Source organism: Mobula hypostoma, chromosome 9, assembly GCF_963921235.1.
Source record: "Mobula hypostoma chromosome 9, sMobHyp1.1, whole genome shotgun sequence".
Taxonomy (NCBI): domain Eukaryota; kingdom Metazoa; phylum Chordata; class Chondrichthyes; order Myliobatiformes; family Myliobatidae; genus Mobula; species Mobula hypostoma.
In genome coordinates, this window is record NC_086105.1 from 112,206,311 (window position 1) to 112,216,377 (window position 10,067).

A 10,067-nucleotide genomic window follows, 5' to 3' on the forward strand; every position below is an offset into this window, starting at 1 on the left:
CTATTACTAAACAAGCCAGAAGTCTGATGTTCTGCCTCAAGAATACATGTGACGAGATTATCTTTTTTTTAAAAAAACGCTGAAAATAAAAGATTGACATTTCTATAAATCCTTCCACATCTTTGTCAGGGTCTCCCAAAGCATTTTACAGCCGATGAAACATCTTTGAAGAATAATTACTGTTTTGATATGGAAATTGAGGCAGCCAATATAAGATCATAATACTATAAGATATAGGAATAGAATTAGGCCATTTGGCCCTTCGAGGCTACTCTGCCATTTCATCATGGCTGATCCATTTTCCTCTCAGCCCTAATCTCCTGTCTTCTCCCGATATCCTTTTGTGCCCTGACCAATCAAGAATCTATCAACCTCTGCCTTAAGTATATATAAGGCCTCCATAGCTGTCTGTGGCAAAAAAATCTACAGATTCATCCCTCTCTGGCTAAAGAAATTCCTTCTCATCTCCGTTCTAAAAGGACACCCCTCTATTCTGAGGCTGTATCCTCTGGTTCTAGATTCTTCCACCATAGGAAACGTCCTCCACATCCACTCCATCAAGGACTTACACCATTCAATAGATTTCAATTAGGTCAACCCTCATTCTTCTGAATTCTACTGAATACAGGAATACAGCCATCAAACGCTCTTTATGTGACAAGCCAATCAATCCTGGAATCATTTTCATGAATCTCCTTAGAATCTTTTCCAGTTTCAGCACATGCTTTATAAGATATAAGAGTTGGCGGGAGGAGAAGATGGTGGCGCGACGCAGCTTGCAGCGGCCACTCTGGTGGTGATGTCTGTTATTTGTCAAGTAGGGTGCCGTGCACAATCCTGATTTGTTGGAGACAGATGTGAGAGCATGGAGGAACATCTGGTGAAACTTCTGAAATTCCTGCTTCGCTGCTGCTGCTACTGTGTGGTCCAGAATCTCCGGAGGAGAAGGCACGGAGTCCTTGGCTTTGCTTGTTGCTCAGCGGCCGGGGCGGGGTCGAAGCGCTCGGCAGAGGATGGTGCTCAGTGTCGGACGGGCTGGTCGGAGGCTCGAAGTTTTCGGACGGACTCAGAGTCCGCTGCAGTCGGGTGCTTCCAATGGTGCTGCATCAGCAAGTTGGCAGCACTTGGAGGTTCATGGCAGGGAGAGTTTCTCCCTTCTGCCGCCTGCATGAGATGATGAGTCTATCGGGACTTTGAGACTTTTTTTTACCGTGCCCATGGTCTGCTCTTTATCAAATTATGGTATTGCTTTGCACTGTTGTAACTATATGTTATAATTATGTGGTTTTGTCAGTTTTAGTCTTGGTTTATCCTGTGTTTTCTTGTGATATCATTCTGGAGAAACGTCATATCATTTTTTAATGCATGCATTTCTAAATGACAATAAACGAGGACTCTGTGTCCTCATAATCTAATCTAATAAAGGGCCCAAAGCTGCTCACAATACTCCAACTGAGACCTCACCAGAGCTTTATAAAGTCTCAACATTACATCCTTGCTTTATATTCTAGTCCTCTTGCAATGAATACTGTGGTAACTTCTACCTTGAAAAAGGCACACTCGATGACTTCATGCCCAAAGAAACAACTTTATCTGGAACATCAAAACCATTATGTATATACAGAGGCTTTCACGACCCATACAGGCATGGCAGGAACACTATATACAAAAGCACACCGGAAGTAAAAACCCCCATTATCCTAATTAGTATTAACTTACTTTGTAATAATTCTCACATTACAACACTTCCCCCCCTTTAAGATCCAACATTCCCCAAATGTAAAAAACTAGGAAATAAAAACAGTGTTGTTATTAATTTACGTACCCCTGAAAACTTATACTAGTACCTCAGCAACAGTTTACCAATACAAAACATCTGGAAAGCACGACAGATTCAACATTCAATTTAACAACAAAAAAAAACCATCTCGTCAAAGATTCAGTCTCTCAGGAGGTTTGTGAGTGCGCTGTGATCTGCGCACTGCCCGCGGTGACCCAGCAGGCACCACTGGTGAGGGTGTTTTGGGTAGATCTGGTTTTGGAGGCATGAGAGGGGTCTGTGTGTCTGCGTGAGAATGTCCACCCTCTTCAGGGGACCCTGACCCCTCTGCCAGCGTTCTGCCCTCTGGCAAAGTCACTGGTGGACATGCTTCCACAAGCATGGCAGACAGGGTCTTTGAATTTGCAATCATTTGCATAGTGCGTCCATCCACACCAGAAACATTCCACCCGCTTTGCCTGTTTACCAGTCTCGGTCCTGAATTGGTGCACTGCTGCCAAATGCGACCCCCCCCATGTCCTTTCTGGATATCCTTGACATTATTAGCAGCCATCTCCATGCCTTGGGCAATCTCTAAGGCTTTCTTAAAGGTCAACTGTGGGGGTCTCCCCTAACAGGCAGTGTTGTATGTCGTCATTATTAATGCCGCATACCAATCAATCATGGAGCATGTCATCCAACACCACTCCGAAATCACAATGCTCCGATAACTGCTGAAGCTCGGCCACAAAATTGGCCACAGACTGACCTGGCTTTCTGAAACAGCTGTGAAACTTACACCGTTGGACTATCACAGAAGGTTTCGGATTTTAGTGGTTCCCCACGAGCTTGACTAGTTCGTCATATGGAATGTCCCCCGGTTTCTGCGGTGTGGCTAAATTCCTTATTAACTTGTAAGTCTTTACCCCACACACACTCAGGAGAATAGAGTGCTTCTTAGCCTCCTCAGTAATTCCATTAGCACAGAAAAAGCTTCTTAACCTTTCATCATACTCCGGCCAGTCTCCTGTTAACTCCACAAATTCACCGATAGTCCCAAACATAGCCATCTGAACGTGAGGCCCTTATTGGCACTGCTGCTCCCGCTCAAAACATGCCAACACGTCCACAAAACCAGTTTACCTCATCGCCAAAAATATGTGGTAACTTCTACCTTGAAAAAGGCATACTTGACAACTTCATGCCCAAAGAAACAACTTTATCTCAAATGTCAAAACCGTTATGTATATACAGAGGCTTTCACGACCCCTACGGCATGGCAGGAACACTATATACAAAAGCACACCGGAAGTAAAAAGGATGGAAGGAAAACCCCCCATTATCCTAATTAGTATTAACTTACTTTTAATAATGCTCACATTACAACAAATACTAACATCACATTTGCCTTCCTCACCACAGACTCAACCTGCAAATTAACCTTTAGAGATTCCTGCACAAGGACTTCCAAATTCCTTTGCTCCTCTGTTTTTCGTATTTTCTCTTCATTTAGAAAATATTCAACCCTTTCATTTCTTCTACCAAAGTGCATGACCATACACTTTCTGACACTGTATTCCCTCTACCACTTCTTTACCCATTCTCCTAATCTGTCTAAGTCCTTCTATAGCTTCTCTACTTCCTCAAGAACTACCTGCTCCTCCACCTATTTACAAACTTTGCAACAAATCCATCAATTCCATCATCCAAATCACAAGTCATCTTTGGAAACAGCTCTATTTCTAACTTTAATATCTCTTTTTTCCTATTTAGGGTTCTTTTGAAGACCCTGACCTGGAGTTAAACTCTGACTTCGGTTCTTTGCAGGAATGGTACCTGCTCTCGAGGTTTCACGACTGGTCACTATTCGATATGCCAAGGACGCGGCCTAGAAGACTAGCATGCCTTCAGGATGCTGGATTTTCATGGCTCTGGAGGCAGGCGGACTCGAGGACGGTGCTGCCACCTGGTGCATTGTGGGAGACAGAAGATCGAAAGCAGCAAAGCTCTGTGCCCGAAGACCCGAGTTCTTTGGGCACAGAGCTCGGCAGAAGTGATGCAACAGACTTTTAACACCATAAACCAGTGAGTTGTTTTGTTATGTCTCCCCTCTCGCTGTGAAATGGGGACACCTCTTTTTCCCTTATTAAGGGGAGAGAGAGAGCCTGTGGTATGTCGAATTACTGGATGAACGAGTAGTCTTTGGGGTACTGCAAGTCTGTGTCTTTATTGATGCTTTGCTGCATGCTTGAGTGCTTGGTGGAGGGTGCTGATGCTTTTTTGCTGGTGGGGAGGGGGGTCGTTGCTTTGCTGCTGCTTATGCGTGGGAGGGGGAGCTGGGGGGGGCTTTGGGGTTCTAACATTTAACTGTCATTCATTCTTTGGGCTGTTTCCATGGATGTTTGTAAAGAAAAAATAATTTTAGAATGTATATTGTATACATATTTTCTGATATTAAATGTACCTATTGAATTGAAAATCCAAGTACACAACATCAACCAATTCTCCTTGTCTATCCTGCTTGTTGTTCAAAGAATTCTAACAGATTTGTCAGGCAAGGTTTTCCCTTGAGGAAACCATGCTGACTATGGCCTATTTTATCATGTAACCAAGTGCCCTGAGACCTCATCCTTAATAATCAACCCCAACATCTTCCAAACCACTGAGGTCATACTAACTGGACTATAGTTTCCTTTCTGGTGCCTCTCTCCTATCTTGAAGAACGGAGTGACATTTGCAGTTTTCCAGTCGTCTAGAATCATTCCAGAATCTAGTGATTCTTGAAAGATTATTACTAATGCCTCCATGATCTCTTCAGCCACCTCTTCCAGCACCATCTTGTCCAGGTGACTTATCTACTTTCAGGCCTTTAAGTTTCCCAAGAACGTTCTCCCTTGTAATGGTAACTTCACACACTTCATGGCACCTGGAACTTCCATCTTAATGCTGGTGTCTTCCACAGTGAAGACTGATGCAAAATACTTACTCAGTTCGTCTGCCATTTCATAGACCTCATTACTACCTTTCCAGCATCGTTTAATATCTGATATCAAGTCTTGCCTCTCTTTTTCTTTTCATGTGTCTGAATAAACTTCTGGTATCCTCTTTAATATTATTGGCTAGCTTACTTTTGTTTTCCATCTTTACCTTCTTAATGACTTTTTTTAGCTACTTTATGTTGGTTCCTAAAAGCTTCTCAATCCTCTAACTTACCTCTAATTTTTACTCTATTACATATACAGCATGCCCTCCCTTTGGCTTATATATTGGCTTTTACTTCCCTTGTTAGCCATGGCTGTATTATCTTACCTTTAAAATACTTCTTCCTCTTTGTGATGTATATATCCTGTGCCTTCCAAATTGCTTCCAAAATTTCATGCCATTGTTGCCCTACTGTCATCCTTGCCAGTGTTCTTTTCCAATCAATTCTGGACAGCTCCTCTCTCATGCCTCTGTAATCCCCTTTAATCCACTGCAGTACTGATACATCTGACTTTAGCTTCTGCTTCTCAAATTTCAGGGTGAACTTGATCATATTATGACCACTTACCCCTTAAGGATTTTTTACCGTAAGCTCTCTAATCAATTCTGGTTCATTGCACAACACCCAATCCGTGATAGCTGATCCCCTAGTGGGCTCAACCATGAGCTACTCTAAAAGCCATATGATAGTCATTTTAGAAATTCCCCCTCTTGGAATCCAGCACCAACCTGATTTTCCCAATCTACCTACATATTGAAATCCTGCATGACCATTGTAACATTGTCCTTATGGCATGCATTTTCTATCTCCCATTGTAATTTATAGGCCACATTCTTACTACTGTTTGGGAGTCTGTTTACAACTCCCATTAGGGTCTTTTTACCCTTGCAGTTCCTTAGCTCTATCCACAATGATTCAGCACCTTCTGACTCTATGTCACCTCTTTCTAAATATATATACATAGCAAGCTCTATGTCAAAGTCATGTTTATTGTTATATGTACAAGTACAGAAGTGCAGTGAGAAACGTAGTTGCAGCAATATCACAGACATAGCATCATATAAGCAGCATTCAGAACCTTATATTTCATGCAACTGTCTGCTATCTCTCTACAAATTTGCTAACTCTACTGAGCCTGATTCTGATATTACATTGCTATTCGCAGGAGTTATCAAAAACACCTACTGCTCCATTCTTCACCTGCACTTTGGTAAATCTGACCACCTCGCAGTGCTTCTACCAGCATACAGACAGAGACCGAAGAACGTGGCAGGAGCACCTGTGTAAAAGACTATGATGGACTGTACGGCAGAAGTGGGGGAGTGAATTCAGGATTGCTTTGAGTCGGTGGGCTAGAACATGATCAAGGATTCAAATCAGCAGACGTAAAGAAATACGCTGCAATCATCATGACTTCATAAGGACACGTGTAGATGCGTGTCATAAGACCATCTTGAGTCTTCCCCAGCCAAGAGATTCATTTGTGAATCCAGCTGAGGGATAGATCTGTGGCATTTAGGGCTGGCAACTCAAATTTATATTGGAAGCCAGGTACGACCTCCAGAAGGTCATTGTGAATGCAAAGAGGCCATTTCAGACTAAACTGGAATTATAGATGGACACTGTTCAGCCATGCCAGGGTTTGCATAATATAAATTCATACAAGGCAAAATTGGATAGCACAAGTAACATTGAACCATCCTTCTGAATATGCTCAATGCCTTTTATGCATGTTTTGATCGAGAAAACTATGACACACCCAGATAAAACCACAACAAGACCAGATGACCCTGTAATTTCAGTCTCTGAGGCTAACATCCGGGCAACCTTTAGGAGGGTAAATCCATGAAAGGCATCTGATCCGGATGGCTTCATACTTCATCCCCCCCCCCCCCGCCATACAATCTCACCTATCACCGCCAGCTTGTATTCCTTCCCCTCCCCCACTTTCTTATTCTGGCTTCTGCCCCCTTCCTTTCCAGTCCTGATGAAAAGTCTCAGCCTGAAATGTTGACTTTTATTCTCCACCTTAGATGCTGCCTGACCTGCTGTGTTCCTCCAGCATTTATGTATTTTGCTCAAGATTTCCCGCATCTGCAGAATCTCTTATGTTTATGTGATTACCATGTTTGTAATTTTGTCTGATAACTAAATATTGGAGGGGACACCAAGATTAACTCACATACAGATTATTGCCCTGGGTTTTTTTCCGACCACCTAATGCCCTGAGTTTAATATTTATCCAATTGATGGTAACTTCACCAGTGCAGTTCTACACCCTGTACTCTCATGACTATGTGTCCAGATTTTCCTCTAACTCCATCAAAGGCCCCACCCACTCTGGATATTTTCTCTTCTCTCCTCTTCGAGCTTGAAAGCGTGCACCTTCAGGCTTAAGGACAGCTTCTACCATGCTGTTTTAAGACTATTAAATGGTTTCCTAGTACTATAACAAGGGCTGTTGGCCACACAATCTACCTCGTGAAGAGCTTGTGAGCCATATCTCAAATAATAATGAGTCAGAGTACAGGAAGGAGTTAGAGAGCTTAGTAACAGAGTGTCATGGCAACAACCTTTCCCTCGATGTCAGCTAAACAGTAACTGGTCATTGCCTTCTAGAAAGGGACCTGAGCACATGTTCCTGTCCAAATCAATAGTGCCGGGGTTGGGAGGGTTGAAAGCTTCAGGTTCCAATGAGTGAATAGCCTTTCCTGGTCAAACCATGTAGACACACTGGCCAAGAAAGCTCACATTCCTTCTACTTTTGGCATGTCCCCATGGACCCTTACCAATTTTTATTGATGCACCATAGAAAGCCTTCTATCGGAATACATACCAGCTCGGTATGGTAACTGCTCTGTACGTGACTGCAAGAAACTGCAAAGGGATGTGGACACAGCTCAACACATCACGGAAACTAGCATCCCCTCCATGGATTCTGCCTATACTTCTTGCTGCCTGCATAGTCAAAGACCCCAGCCACTCCAGCTATATTCTCTTCTCCCCATTCCATCGAGTAGAAGATACAAACATCTGAAAACATGTACCATCAAGCTCAAGGACAACTTCTACTCCGTTGTTATGAGATTATTAAATAGTTCCCTAGTACGATAAGATGGATTCTTGACCTTGCAATCTATGTTATTAAGAGCTTTCACTTTACTGTATAGCTGCACTGCGTTTTCTCTGTAGCTGTTACACTTTATTCTGCATTGTTATTGTTTAACCCTGTTCTATCTCAGTGCCCTGTATAATGATTTGTTCTGTGCAAACAGTACGCAAGTGAAGCTTTCACTGTATTTCAGTACGTGACAATAAACCATTTCCAATTCCAGCTCCCTCATTACTGTATTAGAGTATCAGCCTGAAATATTTGAAGAGAAAGTTAGTTCCACATCCTAATTATTATGATGCTCAGACTCCACTCACCTGGGTTACTGCAGATATTACATTAATTTATAGTTGCAGAGTATCTCCATGTGAAGAAAATCAGTTAATTTTGCGAAGAGGTTAAAATGCTGAGCAGGAAATGGAGAAACTTGAAGAAAAGGGAACTAAAGGTTTGGCCTTTTTCCCTGTTGTTCTTCATTCATTCACCATTACAGAATTAATTTCCAAGCCTCTGAACACACGTTAAACTCTGCTGCAGAAAACAAACTGCTTAGGCTTAGGCTAGCCTCAGTTCCAGAAAACAATGGGATATTTTGTCAGTCACAAGGGCAACAAATTTTAAAATATCAGTCTGATTGTCCTTAACATTTTATAGCTAGTCATTATCCATTGATACTTGTTAGAAGATACGCCTATTTTCTATGAGATCAATATCAAACTTAGACCAAAGGCTTCCAGCCAGTACCTGGTGCCAATATTCCTACCCAAAGCTTGTATGGTTAAAAAAAAGTCAAAGTTATAAGCCAAACACAACATATTCATCAGACGTTAGGCTCTCACAACTTGGCATGTGTTCCTCTATCACAAAATATGGAACACTCAGAAGAAGTTTCTGATGTTGTTGGTAATTTAATGCAGCACCCATGTAACTAAAGATAATTGTGTTTCTCATTTATCATTTTAACCCCACACTGCAACCTAAACAGGAACTTCTTAGGATTTTCCTTCTTCAGTTAACCAATACATAATAAAGAACCTCAAATATAGATGGTAGAAATTAGCTGCTTAATCAAGCACTCATTGTTTTAAAGAGGAAACTAAATAAAGAATCTCTGGTGGAAAAAGTCAGCTTTGCCAAAATATGGGAAATTGAAATCAATGTAAGGTGACGGGTACATAAGAAGAATGTTTAGTCAATTGACCTTAGCATATCTTGCAAGTAGTAATGCTATTTGGAACTGAGTAAGCCTGCTTGACAAACACTGGGCTTCAATAACATATTTCCTGTGCATTTTGATTCGTGGCTACCAAATGTTATTTGCATGAAGGCCGAAAGCCTTCAATTTTAAGTCATATCATTTTGTACTTATCTGCACTGTACTGATTTCTAAGCCATCTTCCTCTTAAATGAAATTTTAAGCTAAGTATTAAATGGAAGAGAAGGAATCGGTTATAAACAAATTATTAAAATTATCTCTCTTCCTCTCCAGAAGATTTTGACTCTTTAGTCCTGGGTGTTTATGACCAGGAACGGCACATGGTAGTCAATTCATTTTTAGTCCTTGTGAAATGGTCCACGTATTTCCCCTCCACTTTCATGCTGGGGCTTAGAGGCTTAAGTTATGAGGCAGGTTGCATAAATGTAGCTTATGTTTCCTGAAGCTGAGAGACAGTTTAATGCAAGTGGTTAAAATGGCAAAAGTAATTGATGAAGCAGATCTACGGAAGCCATTTCTGCTAGTACAACATACAGTAAATTTAAAAAGACAGCCAGGCAGCCCAGGAGTGAAATCAAGGAATAGTTCTTGCCACAAAAGGTGGTGGGAAGCACTGGAACCCCGTCTATCATGAGGATGTGGGACAATTAAACCTTCCAAAACTAATGTTGACAGTTGTATGTTTGGAAACTATATTAAGGTGACAGAAGCAAAATAAATGGATATGCTTTATGCTTCAGTCAAAGTTGAACAGATTGTGTTTTATTCATCTTTCAAGATCTTGGCTTCACTGCCCCAACCAACGCTTCTCACCCATCCCTAACTGCTCCTGAATTGAGTGGCTCGTTAGGCTATTCCAGAGGTCATTTAAGAGTCGAGCACATTGCTGGTCCTGGAGACACATATATGACAGACCAGATAATAAATTTCCTTGCTTAAAGAATATTATTGAACCACGTGAGTTTTTCCAACATTTGGTAGCATTGTGGTTAAAATT

General features: G+C 41.7%; 1 long non-coding RNA gene across 1 annotated transcript in view; it reads left to right on the forward strand.

Moving 5' to 3' along the window:
- Positions 1–8,125, forward strand: part of LOC134351962 (uncharacterized) — an 88,085-nt gene extending 79,960 nt beyond the window's left edge. Inside the window, exons 2-3 of the long non-coding RNA XR_010019319.1 lie at positions 3,587–3,844; positions 5,908–8,125. This is a non-coding gene — a long non-coding RNA (uncharacterized LOC134351962). The remainder of the gene's footprint in view (positions 1–3,586; positions 3,845–5,907) is intronic.
- Positions 8,126–10,067: the final 1,942 nt, after the last annotated feature.